Source organism: Triticum aestivum, chromosome 4A (genome assembly GCF_018294505.1).
Source record: "Triticum aestivum cultivar Chinese Spring chromosome 4A, IWGSC CS RefSeq v2.1, whole genome shotgun sequence".
NCBI classification, from domain to species: domain Eukaryota; kingdom Viridiplantae; phylum Streptophyta; class Magnoliopsida; order Poales; family Poaceae; genus Triticum; species Triticum aestivum.
In genome coordinates this window covers 623369846-623385793 of record NC_057803.1, presented here as the reverse complement: position 1 = coordinate 623385793, position 15948 = coordinate 623369846, and positions in this window count along the sequence as shown.

Genomic DNA, 15948 nt, shown 5'->3' with positions numbered 1-15948 from the left:
CTGAAGCTGGTTATGCTGATATTGCGGGTGCACACGACCGGACCCAATCCAAACAAGGTGTCCAAAAAGTGCCATATACGTCAGTCATTGGTTTCCTTCGAAGGAGAAGTCTGAAACTTGCCGATGGCCAGATCAAAGAGGACTGATCAAAGGTACAATGGTGACTTCGCACGAAGACCACTAGGGCTACCCAGATCAGCTCTGTGTCACCGTACGTTCGGCGGACCTATGTTAAGCCTAAAATAAAGGCCACAAACATGACAGAAAATATCACGGCATAATGATGGTTTGTGTGATGGTGTACTGGCGTCGTGAATGCAACTAGGAGCTCTGTAAGGAAGCCAAGGCATGAGTCTATCGATGATCCTAACATATCATAATATCATAAAATATGAGAAGACACTTCTGGACGAGTTGTCATTTCTTTGGCCCACTTTCTCACCCTCCAACATATCATTTATCCCGACGCCTTTCATTCTCAGAGCTCTTCACCATGTTCTTAACCGGAACCGCTATTTTAAACATTAAATGTATATATAACATTGTTACACTCTTGTAGCCAATCATCTAATTTTGTGTTGTGTAAGAAAACATATTGTATTCATGCTAAGGTTAAGCGTTGAGTGTCCACGGGCAAAGGACCTATGGGGCGCGATGGCGAAGGACTGGATTCTTCCAGACATCAGTTTGATCCAGAACACGGGGCCGGAGTGGTTATTCGGTGTTCTGGAGCCCCTCTCGGATACTTCTCGCATGGTGGCCCTAATGATATTCTGGAGATCATGGCACGTTCTTAATGAGATCATTCATGACAAGGAACCGCCCCCCACAGAAGTTTCCTGCAGATTCTTGCATAGCTATATTTCTTCGCTTCTCTGTATTCAGCAGCACCCAATGGGAGATGTTGTAAAAGGCAAAATGGTGCTCACAGACCCGGCATGCCTAGCTGGTGTAGTTGCTGCGCCGGCGCCGAGCACGAGAGGCGCAGATCCGCGACCAACAGAGAAGTGGGAACCTCCCCCTGCTGGATGGCTAAAGCTGAACATTGACGGTGCCTTCTCCGAGCACGCAGGTAATGGTGGAGCTGGTATGGTCCTGAGGAACAGCGACGGCAACATTATCTTCACTTCATGCAGACACTTGTTTGCATGTGATAATGCACTACGAGCTGAGTTGGAGGCGTGCAAAGAGGGAATTTCTCTTGCGCAAGAATGGAGTTCGTTGCCTTTTATCATTGAAACGGACAACTCAGTGGCTGCAATGATGATCAGCCAAGCTGCTGTTGATCGATCTAAGGATGCTGCACTAGTCCAGGAGATCAAAATGCTAACCAGGGGTGATAGGAGGGTCTAGGTGAAGGCTATTAAACGTGAGAGGAATCAGGTTAGTCACGAGCTTGCTCGTATAGCTCGTACAGACATAAAAACTGCAGTTTGGCTGGGTTCTGGCCTTGAAGGGATTGTAAATCTTTGTGTACTAGATCAGCTTGATTCAGGTTGATTAATACAAATCCTTTTTCCTCCGCAAAAAAAAAGCGTTGAGTGTAGAATATGAAATTCACAATCAAACAAGTGGAGGGTTTATATAGGGAAGTGGATGTTAATATGGGTGGGAAAGTGGGTGAAGAAATAATGTACCCCTTGTATCGTGAGAGCGGAGATGAGTTGGAGACAATTTATTGTGAAGGTTAGTGATCTGAAATTGATTTATTTCACACATCACAGTTATAATAATATGTACGCATCATAGTTATAATACTGTTCACCGAGTGCAGATGGGCCCAGGCTAAAAAAATGAATATTCGGTTACTGAGGATACTTTTTATCTAAATTTCTTGAGAAAATATTTTTTTCAAGATACTCGCAAGGAGGCCCGCGCAGCAGAGCCCTCCAAACCAACTTCGGTTGACCACCATGTATGCCTCTGGCCTCTCGGCCATCGGGGATGAAACAACGATGACCATGACGGTCCAAGTGATTGTTTGTCGGTTGTCGCCCTCTTTCATGATTTGAGCGATGAAAAGCTAGTGCAAGTGGTCGATGAAAATTACTCCCTCTGTCCTATAATATAAGAATGTTTTTAATATTAGTGTTAAAAATGTTTTTATATTATGGAACGAAGGGAGTAATATATATCCGAGTGCTTCATATGGAGATAATTACATCTACAGTCCCTGTATTCTTCGGCGTGTAACATGATGGTCCTCAAATTCACGGAGTACTTCACTATGGTCCTCAAATACGAGAATATGCTCCAATACGGTCCTAGCTACGTCTCCTACTACAACCTGCTGCCCAGCCCTGTGCCACATCAGCATTCGATACACGCGTGGGTCCTGCATGTCAGCATATCAAAGAGGAACATGAAAAAAATATTCTGCATGTCAGCACAACAAAGAGGAACTTGGAAAAAGAATTACCAATCCAGAATTCGATGCAGAGCCCACACGTCAACCTAACAGACGAGCTAACCAACAGACCGGACGATGATTCGGTCTAACAATGATATAGAACTTTAGATAAATCAGTGTGTAACGTATCCGTTTCCTTTCTATTTTACTCCCTCCGTCCCAAAATTCTTGTCTTGGATTTGTCTAGATATGGATGTACCTAATACTAAAACGTGACTTGATACATCCGTATTTGGACAAATCTAAGACAAGAATTTTGGGACGGAGGGAGTATTTATCATCTGCGTGTTTATTTTTCCTTTTAGTTGACAATTTATTAAATAATATACATAAATTATGTATTAATAATTCTTGTAGTTTTTCTTACTTTTTTTAAAAATGGGAAAGTTAAAAAGGAAAAAAACATACTTGAAAATAAAGAATAAAAAAATAGTAGATAGGCGTAGATTTGGATAAAAATATAACCACACTGAACATTATCCAAAATACATGCTGTCAATTTATGTTAAATAGTATTGTATTTACAAACTATAGTGAAGATACCCTATAAATGTCCGTGTTGTGGTCCTGAATGAAGATAGATAAATTTTCCCAATAAATGTGCGTGCTTTTGATCCAAACTACATTTTTTTCTCTCTGATGTGCTGACATGTGAGGTCCACATTTGTACTGTATTGCCGGGAGTAGCGTGAGATGTAGACAGGACCATATTGGAGTGTATTCTCGTATTTGAGGACCATAACGGAGCACTTCATAAGTTCGAGGACCATCATGTTACATGCCGGAGAGTATAAGGACTATAGGTGTAATTATCTCGCCTCATATGGGGGCGGTCACCGCCTGGCAAACGAGCGACATCGACATGACTCGGCACTGGAGCGGCGGTGGCTGCTACTACTGGGCATGCGCGAGGATGGCAGTTGACGTGTGATGGAGGGGAGCCCAATGCAGAGGAAGCAATCTGGGCCGACGGTCTCGTCGCCGCTAGAGCGGAGGTGGCGCGCGCAGGCAAGGCCACGAGTTTGGGTTGGTAAGAGGGAGCACGAGTGGAGCACCTGACTGGCGTGGGACACGTGTCGCCTTGCCAACATCTCCGGCTTCACCTAATTGCGTAAGGCCAACTCCACCGCGCAACCCCAAATGGACGTCCGATTTGGCCGGATTTTGTCCCTTTGGGGCGGCTATGCAGTCGCCCATGTCTGCGTTTGTCCGTTGGGTCGTGGATACGCCCAGCGTGCGGCCGCACCCCAAATCATGTCCGCGGTGGACGTGATTAAAAAAACAAAGAACTTAAATAAAATGCCTAAAAAGTAAATAAACACACTTAAAAAAACTTAAAACATATATAAAGGTCACGGCGACAAAACGGCCCAGTTTCACGCCGTACTTAAACAGCCCAGTGTCATAATTAACATAAAAACAAAATAATAAAAAGCCGCCCGCACGCTGCTACCGCGCCCGTCCATGCCCTGGCCGTCGCCGTCGCCGTCTTCAGTGGACGTCGCCGTCTTCAGTGGCCGCCGGTGTCGTCGTCGTCGTCGCTGCAGAGGTCGACGTAGTCCGGCGGCGTCCAGAGATGGGCCGGCGGTTCGCGGTGCACGGGGGCGGCGGGCTGGAAGGTGGCCGGTGCCTGCACCACCTCCTCCCGAGGCGAGGCGTCGCGCTCCGGCGACCGTGGCGGCGTGGGGCACCAGTTGCCCCCCACGGCGTCCGCCATCTGCTCCGCCGTGCACGACCAGGTCCACCCCTGGCCCACCAGGCCCGGGTGGAAGGCGGCTATGATACGTCTCCAACGTATCTATAATTTTTGATTGCTCCATGCTATATTATCTACTGTTTTGAACTTTATTTTCCATTTTTATATTATTTTTTGGGACTAATCTATTAACCGAAGGCCCAGCCTAGAATTGCTGCTTTTTGCCTATTTCAGTGTTTCGAAGAAACAGAATATCAAACGGAGTTCAAACGAAATGAAACCTTCGGAAACGTGATTTTCTCATCAGATAAGATCCAGGAGACTTGGACCCTCCGTCAAGAAAGCCACGAGGCGGTCACGAGGGTGGAGGGCGCCCCGTTCCCTAGGGCGCGCCCCCTGCCTCGTGGGCCTCTCGAAGCTTCACCGACGTACTCCTTCCTCCTATATATACTTACGTACCTCCAAACGATCAGGGACGGAGCCAAAAACCTAATTCCACCGCCGCAACTTTCTGTATCCACGAGATCCCATCTTGGGGCCTGTTCCGGAGCTCCGCCGGAGGGGGCATCAATCACGGAGGGCTTCTATATCGTCATCCAAGCTCCTCCGATGAAGTGTGAGTAATTTACTTCAGACCTATGGGTCCATAGTTAGTAGCTAGATGACTTCTTCTCTCTTTTTGGATCTCAATACAATGTTCTCCCCCTCTCTTGTGGAGATTTATTCTATGTAATCTTCTTTTTGCGGTGTGTTTGTTGAGACCGATGAATTGTGGGTTTATGATCAAGTCTATCTATGAATAATATTTGAATCTTCTCTGAATTCTTTTATGTATAATTGGTTATCTTTGCAAGTCTCTTCGAATTATCAGTTTAGTTTGGCCTACTAGATTGGTTTTTCTTGCCATGGGAGAAGTGCTTAATTAGCTTTGGGTTCGATCTTGCGGTGTCCTTTCCCAGTGACAGAAGGGGCAGCAAGGCACGTATTGTATTGTTGCCATCGAGGATAACAAGATGTAGTTTTTTTATCATATTGCATGAAACTATCCATCTACGTCATGTCATCTTGCTTAAGGTGTTGCTCTGTTTTTAACTTAATACTCTAGATGCATGCTGGATAGCGGTCGATGAGTGGAGTAATAGTAGTAGATGCAGGCAGGAGTCGGTCTACTTGTCTCAGATGTGATGCCTATATACATGATCATACCTAGATATTCTCATAACTATGCTCAACTCTGTCAAATGCTCAACAGTAATTTGTTCACCCACCGTAGAATACTTATGCTCTTAAGAGAAGCCACTAGTGAAACCTATGGCCCCCGGGTCTCTTTCTCATCATATCAATCTCTATCACTTTATTATTGCTTTGCTTTTACTTTTTACTTTGCATCTCTATACAAAAATATCAAAAATATCATTTATCATCTCTATCAGATCGCACTTTCGTAAGTGACCGTGAAGGGATTGATAATCCCTAAGCGCGTTGGTTGCGTTGAGCTATTGTTTTTGTGTAGGTATGAGGGACCCACACGTAGCCTCCTACTGGATTGATACCTTGGTTCTCAAAAACCGAGGGAAATACTTACGCTACTTTGCTGCATCATCCTCTCCTCTTCAGGGAAATCCAACGCAGTGCTCAAGAGGTAGCAGGCCACCGGCGGCTCCTCCATCACCTCATCCTTCGGCACCATCTGCAGCTCGGGGTTAGCGACGTCGCCGGCGAGAGGGCCATCGTCTTCTCGAGGCCCGGCCATTGGCGCTCAACATGCGTGTACATGGAGTCGTCCATGACACGCGCCATGATCCGGGCCTCCTCCTCCACTGTCATGAGAGGAGGTGGAGGTGGCGATGGGGAAGGCGACGGCGTGGGCGTCAGGCCGCGCACCTCCCGACGTGGCCGCCGCGGCCCCGACACCGTGCCGGCGAAGTACGACGCGCGTCGCACGTCGTGCTCGTCCTGGAGCCAAGTGTCCCACAGGACGGAGTCGGGGCGTACCTCTCGTCGTCGAATAGGTCGTCGGGGAGGAGGCGACAGCGGCGCATGATCTCATCGCGTCTGGCACGGCCGCTCGCTGGCACCGGCGGGACAGGGTCCCGGTCCACGGAGAGGTGCCAGTTGGTGGGGAGGTGCACGTCGCTCCACGGGACCGGCGTCCTCGTCTCCCATGTTGGGGATCGTAGCAGAAATTTAAAATTTTCTACACATCACCAAGATCAATCTATGGAGTAATCTAGCAACGAGGGGAAGGAGAGTGCATCTACATACCCTTGTAGATCGCTAAGCGGAAGCGTTCAAGTGAACGGGGTTGATGGAGTCGTACTCGTCGTGATCCAAATCACCGATGATCCTAGCGCCGAACGGACGGCACCTCCGCGTTCGACACACGTATGGAACGGAGACATCTCCCACGCCTTGACACAGCAAGGAGGAGGGAGAGGTTGAGGAAGAGAGTCCAACAGGAGCACGACGACTTGGTGGTGATGGAGTGGCAGTACTCCGGCAGGGCTTCGCCAAGCTCACGCGGAGGAGGAGAGGTATTGGAGGGGAGGGGCTGCGCCAGGTTCAAGGGTGTGGCCGCCCTCCCACCCCTCCACTATTTATAGGTGGGAAAGAGGGGGCCGGCCCCCCTTAGATCCCATCTAGGGTTGGGGCGGCGGCCAAGGGGGGAGGAGTGCCTCCCAAGTCAAGTGGAGGCCCTCCCCCTTAGGGTTTCCCCTCTCCCATGCGCATGGGCCTTGGGGGGGCTGGTGCCCTTGGCCCATTAGGGTTAGGGCGCCCCCCTACAGCCCATGCTGCTGTATTGGACGTGGTGGAACATTTTCCGGACCTCCAGACCCCTCCGGAATCCTCTGGAACCTTCCGGAAGCTTCCCGGTACAATACCGGAAAAAACCGAACTTTTCCCAGAACCCGAACAACAACTTTCCATATATAAATCTTTACCTCTGGACCATTTAGGAACTCCTTGTGACGTTCGGGATCTCATCTGGGACTCCAAACAACATTCGGTAATCACATACAAGTCTTCCTAATAACCCTAGCGTCATCGAACCTTAAGTGTGTAGACCCTACGGGTTCGGGAACCATGCAGACATGACCGAGACAACTCTCCGGCCAATAACCAACAGCAGGATCTGGATACCCATGTTGGCTCCCACATGTTCCACGATGATCTCATCGGATGAACCACGATGTCGAGGATTCAATCAATCCCGTATTCAATTCCCTTTGTCCAGCGGTATTGTACTTGCCCGAGATTCGATCGTCGGTATCCCGATACCTTGTTCAATCTCGTTACTGGCAAGTCTCTTTACTCGTTCCGTAACACATCATCCCGTGATCAAAACTCCTTGGTCACATTGTGCACATTATGATGATGTCCTACCGAGTGGGCCCAGAGATACCTCTCCATTACATGGAGTGACAAATCCCAGTCTCGATTCGTGCCAACCCAACAGACACTTTCGGAGATACCTGTAGTGAACCTTTATAGCCACCCAGTTACGTTGTGATGTTTGGCACACCCAAAGCACTCCTATGGTATCCGGGAGTTGCACAATCTCATGGTCTAAGGAAATGATACTTGACATTAGAAAAGCTTTAGCATACGAACGACACGATCTTTGTGCTAGGCTTAAGATTGGGTCTTGTCCATTACATCATTCTCCTAATGATGTGATCCCGTTATCAACGATATCCAATGTCCATGGTCAGGAAACTGTAACCATCTATTGATCAACGAGCTAGTCAACTAGAGGCTTACTAGGGACATGGTGTTGTGTATGTATCCACACATGTATCTGATTTTCCTATCAATACAATTCTAGCATGGATAATAAACGATTATCATGAACAAGGAAATATAATAATAACCAATTTATTATTGCCTCTAGGGCATATTTCCAACAGTCTCCCACTTGCATTAGAGTCAATAATCTAGTTCACATCGCCATGTGATTAACACTCACAGGTCACATCGCCATGTGACCAACATCCAAAGAGTTTACTAGAGTCACTAATCTAGTTCATATCACTATGTGATTAATACTCAATGAGTTCTGGGTTTGATCATGTTATGCTTGTGAGAGAGGTTGTAGTCAACGGGTCTTGCCATATTCAGATCCCTATGTATTTCGCAAAACTTTATATCATAGATGCTGCTACCACATTCCACTTGGAGCTATTCCAAATTATTGCTCCATTATACATATCCGGTATCTCTACTCAGAGCTATCCGGATAGGTGTTAAGCTTGCATCGACGTAACTCTTTATGTCAAACTCTTTATCACCTCCATAACCGAGAAACTTTTCCTTATTCCTCTAAGGATAATTTTGACTGCTATCTGGTGATCCACTCCTAGAACACCTTTGTACCCTCTTGCCAGACATGTGGCAAGGCACATATTAGGTGCGGTACTTCAGCATGGCATACCGTATAGAGCCTATGACAAGAGCATAGGGGACGACCTCCGTCCTTCTTCTTTCTTATGCCGTGGTCAAGCTTTGAGTCTTACTCAACTTCACACCTTACAACTCAGGTAAGAACCCCTTCTTTGACTGATCTATTTTGAACTCCTTCAAAAACATGTCAATGTGTGCGTTCTTTGAAAGTATCATCAGAAGTCTTGATCTATTTCTATAGATCTTGATGCCCAATATGTAAGCAGCTTTATCCAGGTCTTGCTTTGAAAATCACTCTTCAAACAACCGTTTATGCTTTTCAAAAAATCTACATCATTTCGAATCAACAATATGTTATCCAGATATACTTATCAGAAATGTTGTAGTGCTCCCACTCACTTTCTTGTAAATACAAGTTTCTAGCAAACATTGTATAAACCTAAAAGCTTTGATCACTCCATCAAAACATATATTTCGACTCCAAGATGCTTGCTCTAGTCCATAGAAGGATTGCTGGAGCTAGCATACCTTTTAGCATCCTTAGGATCGACAAAACCTTTTATTGTATCACATACAACTTTTCTTACGAAAACTGGTAAGAAAATTTGTTTTGACATCCATCTGTAAGATTTCATAATCGAAAAATACAGCTAATACTAACATGATTCCGACGGACTTAAGCATCGCTACGGGTGAGAAATTCTCATCGTAGTCAACTCCTTGAACTTGTGAAAAGACTCTTTCCCACAAGTCGAGCTTCATAGACGGTAACATTACCGCCCACGTCCGTCTTCTTCTTAAAGATCCATTTATCTCAATGGCTTGCCGATCAACGGGCAAGTCCACCAAAGTCCATACTTTGTTCTGATATATGGATCCTACCTCGGATTTCATGGCTTCTAACCATTTGTCGGAATACGGTCCCACCATCGCTTCTCCATAACTCATAGGTTCATTGTTGTCTAACAACATGATATCTAAGACAGGATTACCGTACCACTCATGAGTAGTACATATCCTTGTCGACCTACGAGGTTCGATAGCAACTTGATCCGAAGCTTCATGATCACTATCATTAACTTCCTCTTCAACAGACGTAGGCGCCATAGAAAACATCGTTCTGTGTTGCATCACTCTCTGGTTGAAGTAAAGATTCGACAACCTCATCAAGTTCTATCTTTCTCCCACTCAATTCTTTCGAGAGAACTCCTTCTCGAGAAAGGACCCGTTCTTAGCGACAAACAATTTGCCCTCGGATCTGAGATAGAAGGTATACCCAATTGTCACCCTTGGGTATCCTATGAAGATGTCTTTGTCCGCTTTGGGTTCGAGCTTCTCCGGCTGAAGCCCTAAGCATCGCATCCCCAAACATTAAGAAACGACAACTTTGGTTTCTTGCCAAACCAATGTTCATATGACGTCGTCTCAACGGACTTAGATGGTGTCCTATCTAAAGTGAATGCAGCTGTCTCTAACGCATAACCTCAAAATGAAAACGGTAGATTGGTAAGAGACATCATAGATCGCACCATATCTCATAGGGTTCGATTACGACGTCCGGACACACCATTACCTTGTGGTGTTCCAGGTGGCTTCAACTGTGAAACAATTCACAATGTCTTAAGTGATTGCCAAACTCATAACTCAGAAAATCCCCTTTTGATCAGATCGTAGGAACATGATCTTATTGTTATGATGATTCTTAACTTCACTCTGAAATCACTTGAACTTTTCAAACGTTTCAGACTTGTGCTTCATTAAGTAGATATACCTATATCTACCCAAATCGTCAGTGAAGATGAGAAAATAGCGATATCCATCGCACGCTTCAATTCTCATTGGATCACACGCATTAGCATGCACGATTTCCAACAAGTCACTTGCCTGTTTCATTGTACCTGAAAACGGGGTCTTAGTCATCCTGCCCATGAGGCATGGCTCACATGTGTCAAGTGATTCAAAATCAAGTGACTCCAAACATCCATCGACATGGAGTTTCTTCATGCATCTTACGCCAATATGACCTAAGCGGCAGTGCCACGAGAAAGTGGTACTATCATTATTAACTCTACATCTTTTGGCGTGAACATGTGTATTACCATGACCGAGATTCAATGAACCATTCACATAGGGTGCATGACCATGAAAGGTATCATTCATGTAAATAGAATAACCATTATTCTCTAACTTAAATGAATGACCGTATTGCAATGAACATGATCTAATCATATTCATACTCAACATAGACACCTGATAACATTTATTTAGGTTCAATACTAATCCCGAAGGCAGATGGAGCGTGCGATGGTGATCTCATCAACTTTGGAAACACTTCCAACACACATCGTCACCTCGCCCTTAGCCAGTCTCCGTTTAGTCCGTAGCTTTTGCTTCAAGTCACCAATAATAGTAACTGAACCGGTATCCAATACCCAGGTGCTACCAGGAGTACTAGTGAGGTACACATTAATAACACGTATATACTTTGAAGTTGCCAGCCTTCTTATCTACCATGCATTTGGGGTAATTCCGCTACCAGTGACCGTTCCCCTTACAATAGAAGCATTTAGTCTCGGGTTTGGGTTCAACCTTGGGTTCCTTCACTGGAGCGGCAACTGGTTTGCCATCCATGAAGTTTCCCTTCTAGCCCTTGCCCTTCTCGAAACCAGTGGTCTTGTAAAACCATCAACACTTGATTCTCCTTCTTAATTTCTACCTTTTGCGGTCTTAAGCACTGCGAACAGCTCCGGGATCAACTCCATCCCTTGCATGTCATAGTTCATCACGAAGATCTAGTAGCTTAGTGATAGTGGCTAGAGAACTTATCAATCACTATCTTATCTGGAAGTTTAACTCCCACTTGATTTAAGTGATTGTAGCACCCAGACATTCTGAGCACATGCTCACTAGCTAAGCTATTCTCCTTCATCTTGTTGGCAAAAGAACTTGTCAGAGGTCTCACACCTCTCAACACGGGCATGAGCCTGAAATCCCAATTTTTTCAGCTCTTGGAACATCTCATATGTTCTATGGCGTTCAAAACGTTATTGGAATCCCGATTCTAAGCCGTAAAGTATGGTGCACTAAACTATCAAGTAGTCATCAGGATGTGTCTGTCAGGTGTTCGCAACATCCATAGACGATGTTGTAGGGGTTTGCACATCGAGCGGTGCATCAAAGACGTAAGCCATTTGTGTAGCAGTGAGGACACTCCTCGGACTACGGATCCAGTCCACATCATTGCTTACAATATCTTTCAACTTAATCTTTCTCTAGGAACGTATTGAAACAGGGAGCTACAACGTGAGCTATTTATCTACAACATATTTGCAAAGACAATTTAGACTATGTTCATGATAATTGAGTTCATCTAATCAAATTATTTAATGAACTCCCACTCAGATAGACATCCCTCTAGTCATCTAAGTGAAACATGATCCAAATCGACTAGGCCGTGTCCGATCATCACGTGAGACGGACTAGTCATCAACGGTGAACATCTCATGTTAATCGTATCTTCTATACGACTCATGTTCGACCTTTCGGTCTTCCGTGTTCCGAGGCCATGTCTGTACATGCTAGGCTCATCAAGTCAACCTAAGTGTTTCGCATGTGTCCCGAGGCCATGTCTGTACATGCTAGGCTCGTCAACACCCGTTGTATTCGAACGTTAGAATCTATCACACCCGATCATCACGTGGTGCTTCGAAACAACGAACCTTCGCAACGGTGCACAGTTAGGGGGAACACTTTTCTTGAAATTTTAGTGAGGGATCATATTATTTAAGCTACCGTCGTTCTAAGCAAATAAGATGTAAAACATGATAAACATCACATGCAATCAAATAGTGACATGATATGGCCAATATCATTTTGCTCCTTTTGATCTCCATCTTCGGGGCTCCATGATCATCGTTGTCACCGGCATGACACCATGATCTCCATCATAATGATCTCCATCATCGTGTCTTCTTGAAGTTGTCTCGTCATCTATTACTTCTACTACTATGGTTAATGCTTTAGCAATAAAGTAAAGTAATTACATGACGTTTATGTTGAGACGCAGGTCATAAATAAATTAAGACAACTCCTATGGCTCCTGTCGGTTGTCATACTCATCGACATGCAAGTCGTGATTCCTATTACAAGAACATGATTAATCTCATACATCACATATATCATTCATCACATACTTTTGGCCATATCACATCACAAGGCATATGCTGCAAAAACAAGTTAGACGTCCTTTAATTGTTGTTGCAAGTTTTTACGTGGCTGCTATAGGTTTCTAGCAAGAACGTTTCTTACCTACGCGAAAACCACAACGTGATATGCCAATTTCTATTTACCCTTCATAAGGACCCTTTTCATCGAATCCGATCCGACTAAAGTGGGAGAGATAGACACCCGCTAGCCACCTTATGCAACTAGTGCATGTCAGTCGGTGGAACCAGTCTCACGTAAGAGTACGTGTAAGGTCGGTCCGGGCCGCTTCATCCCACGATGCCGCCGAATCAAGATAAGACTAGTAACGGCAAGTAAATTGACAATATCGACGCCCACAACTGCTTTGTGTTCTACTCGTGCATAGAAACTACGCATAGACCTAGCTCTGATACCACTGTTGGGGATCATAGCAAAAATTTAAAATTTTCTACGCATCACCAAGATCAATCTATGGAGTAATCTAGCAACGAGGGTAAGGAGAGTGCATCTACATACCCTTGTAGATCGCTAAGCGGAAGCGTTCAAGTGAACAGGGTTGATGGAGTCGTACTCGTCGTGATCCAAATCACCGATTATCCTAGCGCCGAACGGACGGCACCTCCGCGTTCAACACATGTACGGAACGGAGACGTCTCCCACGCCTTGATACAGCAAGGAGGAGGGAGAGGTTGAGGAAGAGAGTCCAACAGCAGCACGACGGCGTGGTGGTGATGGAGTGGTAGTACTCCGGCAGGGCTTCGCCAAGCTCACCCGGAGGAGGAGAGGTATTGGAGGGGAGGGGCTGCGCCATGTTCAAGGGTGTGGCCGCCCTCCCACCCCTCCACTATTTATAGGTGGGGAGAGAGGGGGCCGACCCCCCTTAGATCCCATCTAGGGTTGGGGCGGCGGCCAAGGGGGGGAGGAGTGCCTCCCAAGTCAAGTGGAGGCCCTCCCCCTTAGGGTTTCCCCTCTCCCATGCGCATGGGTCTTGGGGGGGCTGGTGCCCTTGGCCCATTAAGGTTAGGGCGCCCCCCTACAGCCAATGCTGCTATATTGGATGTGGTGGAACATTTTCCGGTCCTCCGGACCCCTCCGGAATCCTTCGGAACCTTCCGGAAGCTTCCCGCACTACTAGAAAAAGGGCTATAGATGGGATTGACACTAATGGCGCACCAGACAAGCGGTGCGCCATTAGTATATACTAATGGCGCATCTTGCTGTCGTGCGCCATTAGTATGCCAAAGCACCTGGGTATACATGGCCCCCTAGGAGGCATACTAATGGCGCACTGTTGTATATACTAATGGCGCATCTGGGGTGCGCCATTAGTATACTAGATACTAATGGCGCACCTGTGGTGCGCCATTAGTAAAATATACTAATGGCGTGCTACTAATGGCGCACCACTAATGCGCCATTAATGGCCAAATTAGGTGCGCCATTAGTAGGCCTTTTCCTAGTAGTGCCGGTACAATACTGGAAAAAACCGAACTTTTCCCGGAACCCGAACAACAACTTTCCATATATAAATCTTTACCTCCGGACCATTCCGGAACTCCTCGTGACGTCCGGGATCTCATCCGGGACTTCGAACAACATTCGGTAATCACATACAAGTCTTCCTAATAACCGTAGCGTCATCGTACCTTAAGTGTGTAGACCCTACGGGTTCGGGAACCATGCAGACATGACAGAGACAACTCTCCGGCCAATAACCAATAGCGGGATCTGGATACCCATGTTGGCTCCCACATGTTCCACGATGATCTCATCGGATGAACCACGATGCCGAGGATTCAATCAATCCCGTATTCAATTCCCTTTGCCAGCGGTATTGTACTTGCCCGAGATTCGATCATCGGTATCCCGATACCTTGTTCAATCTTGTTACCGGCAAGTCTCTTTACTCGTTCCGTAACACATCATCCCGTGATCAACTCCTTGGTCACATTGTGCACATTATGATGATGTCCTATCGAGTGGGCCCAGAGATACCTCTCCGTTACACGGAGTGACAAATCCCAGTCTCGATTCGTGCCAACCCAACAGACACTTTCGGAGATACTTGTAGTGAACCTTTATAGCCACCCAGCTACGTTGTGATGTTTGGCACACCCAAAGCACTGCTACGGTATCCGGGAGTTGCACAATCTCATGGTCTAAGCAAATGATACTTGACATTAGAAAAGCTTTAGCATACGAACTACACGATCTTTGTGCTAGGCTTAGGATTGGGTCTTGTCCATTACATCATTCTCCTAATGATGTGATCCCGTTATCAACGACATCCAATGTCCATGGTCAGGAAACTGTAACCATCTATTGATCAACGAGCTAGTCAACTAGAGGCTTACTAGAGACATGTTGTTGTCTATGTATCCACACATGTATCTGAGTCTCCTATCAATACAATTCTAGCATGGATAATAAACAATTATCATGAACAAGGAAATATAATAATAACCAATTTATTATTGCCTCTAGGGCATATTTCCAACATCCCAGTACCGCCAGCACACATCGACGGCCAGGTACCGCCGGTCGCGCACGCCGGCGGCCCTAGGCGCGATATTGAAGGGGGCAGGCATGGGGGCTCGAATGGAGGAGCGCGGTGGTGATGCGGGCTCCTCCTTCTTGACGGAGCCGTGGCGGCGTCCCGAGGAGGAGCCGGCCTCGCGGTCGTGCTTCCCCTTGCGGTTGTGCTTCCAAAAGCCCATGGCTGCAGCCAGACGGCGAGGTCGACGACGGGGAGCGGCTAGGGTTTTGAGGGGGCAGAGAGGGGCTGGAGTGGGAACTGTGGACGACGACCGGTCCATGGCTTCCCATTTAAGAAGGACGGCGGCCCTTCGCAGTGCGGATGACAGGTGGGGCCACCCGCCCGTGCGCATTTATGTTGGCGGGTGGGAGGTAGGTGGCCGCCTGCCACGCGGCCCCGACGCGGACATTCGAAGCATCCGTTCGTTGTCCGCCGCGACCCAAACCCGGTGCAAGTTTGCGCTCGAAATGGGTCGGCCCGGACACAAAACGGACCAGATGGGTCCGGACCGTCACGCGCTGGGCCGCCTCGTTTGTCCGTCTTACCCCAAACGAAAGGGGCCGGACAAAATGGGGTCACGCGGTGGAGTTGGCCTAATCTACCCTAAGAAGCGGCTAAATGAGAAGGCATAACAAATGAAAACGAATTATTGTATTTTTACAAGAGTCTACTGAGCAAGAAGACACAAAACACATAAGA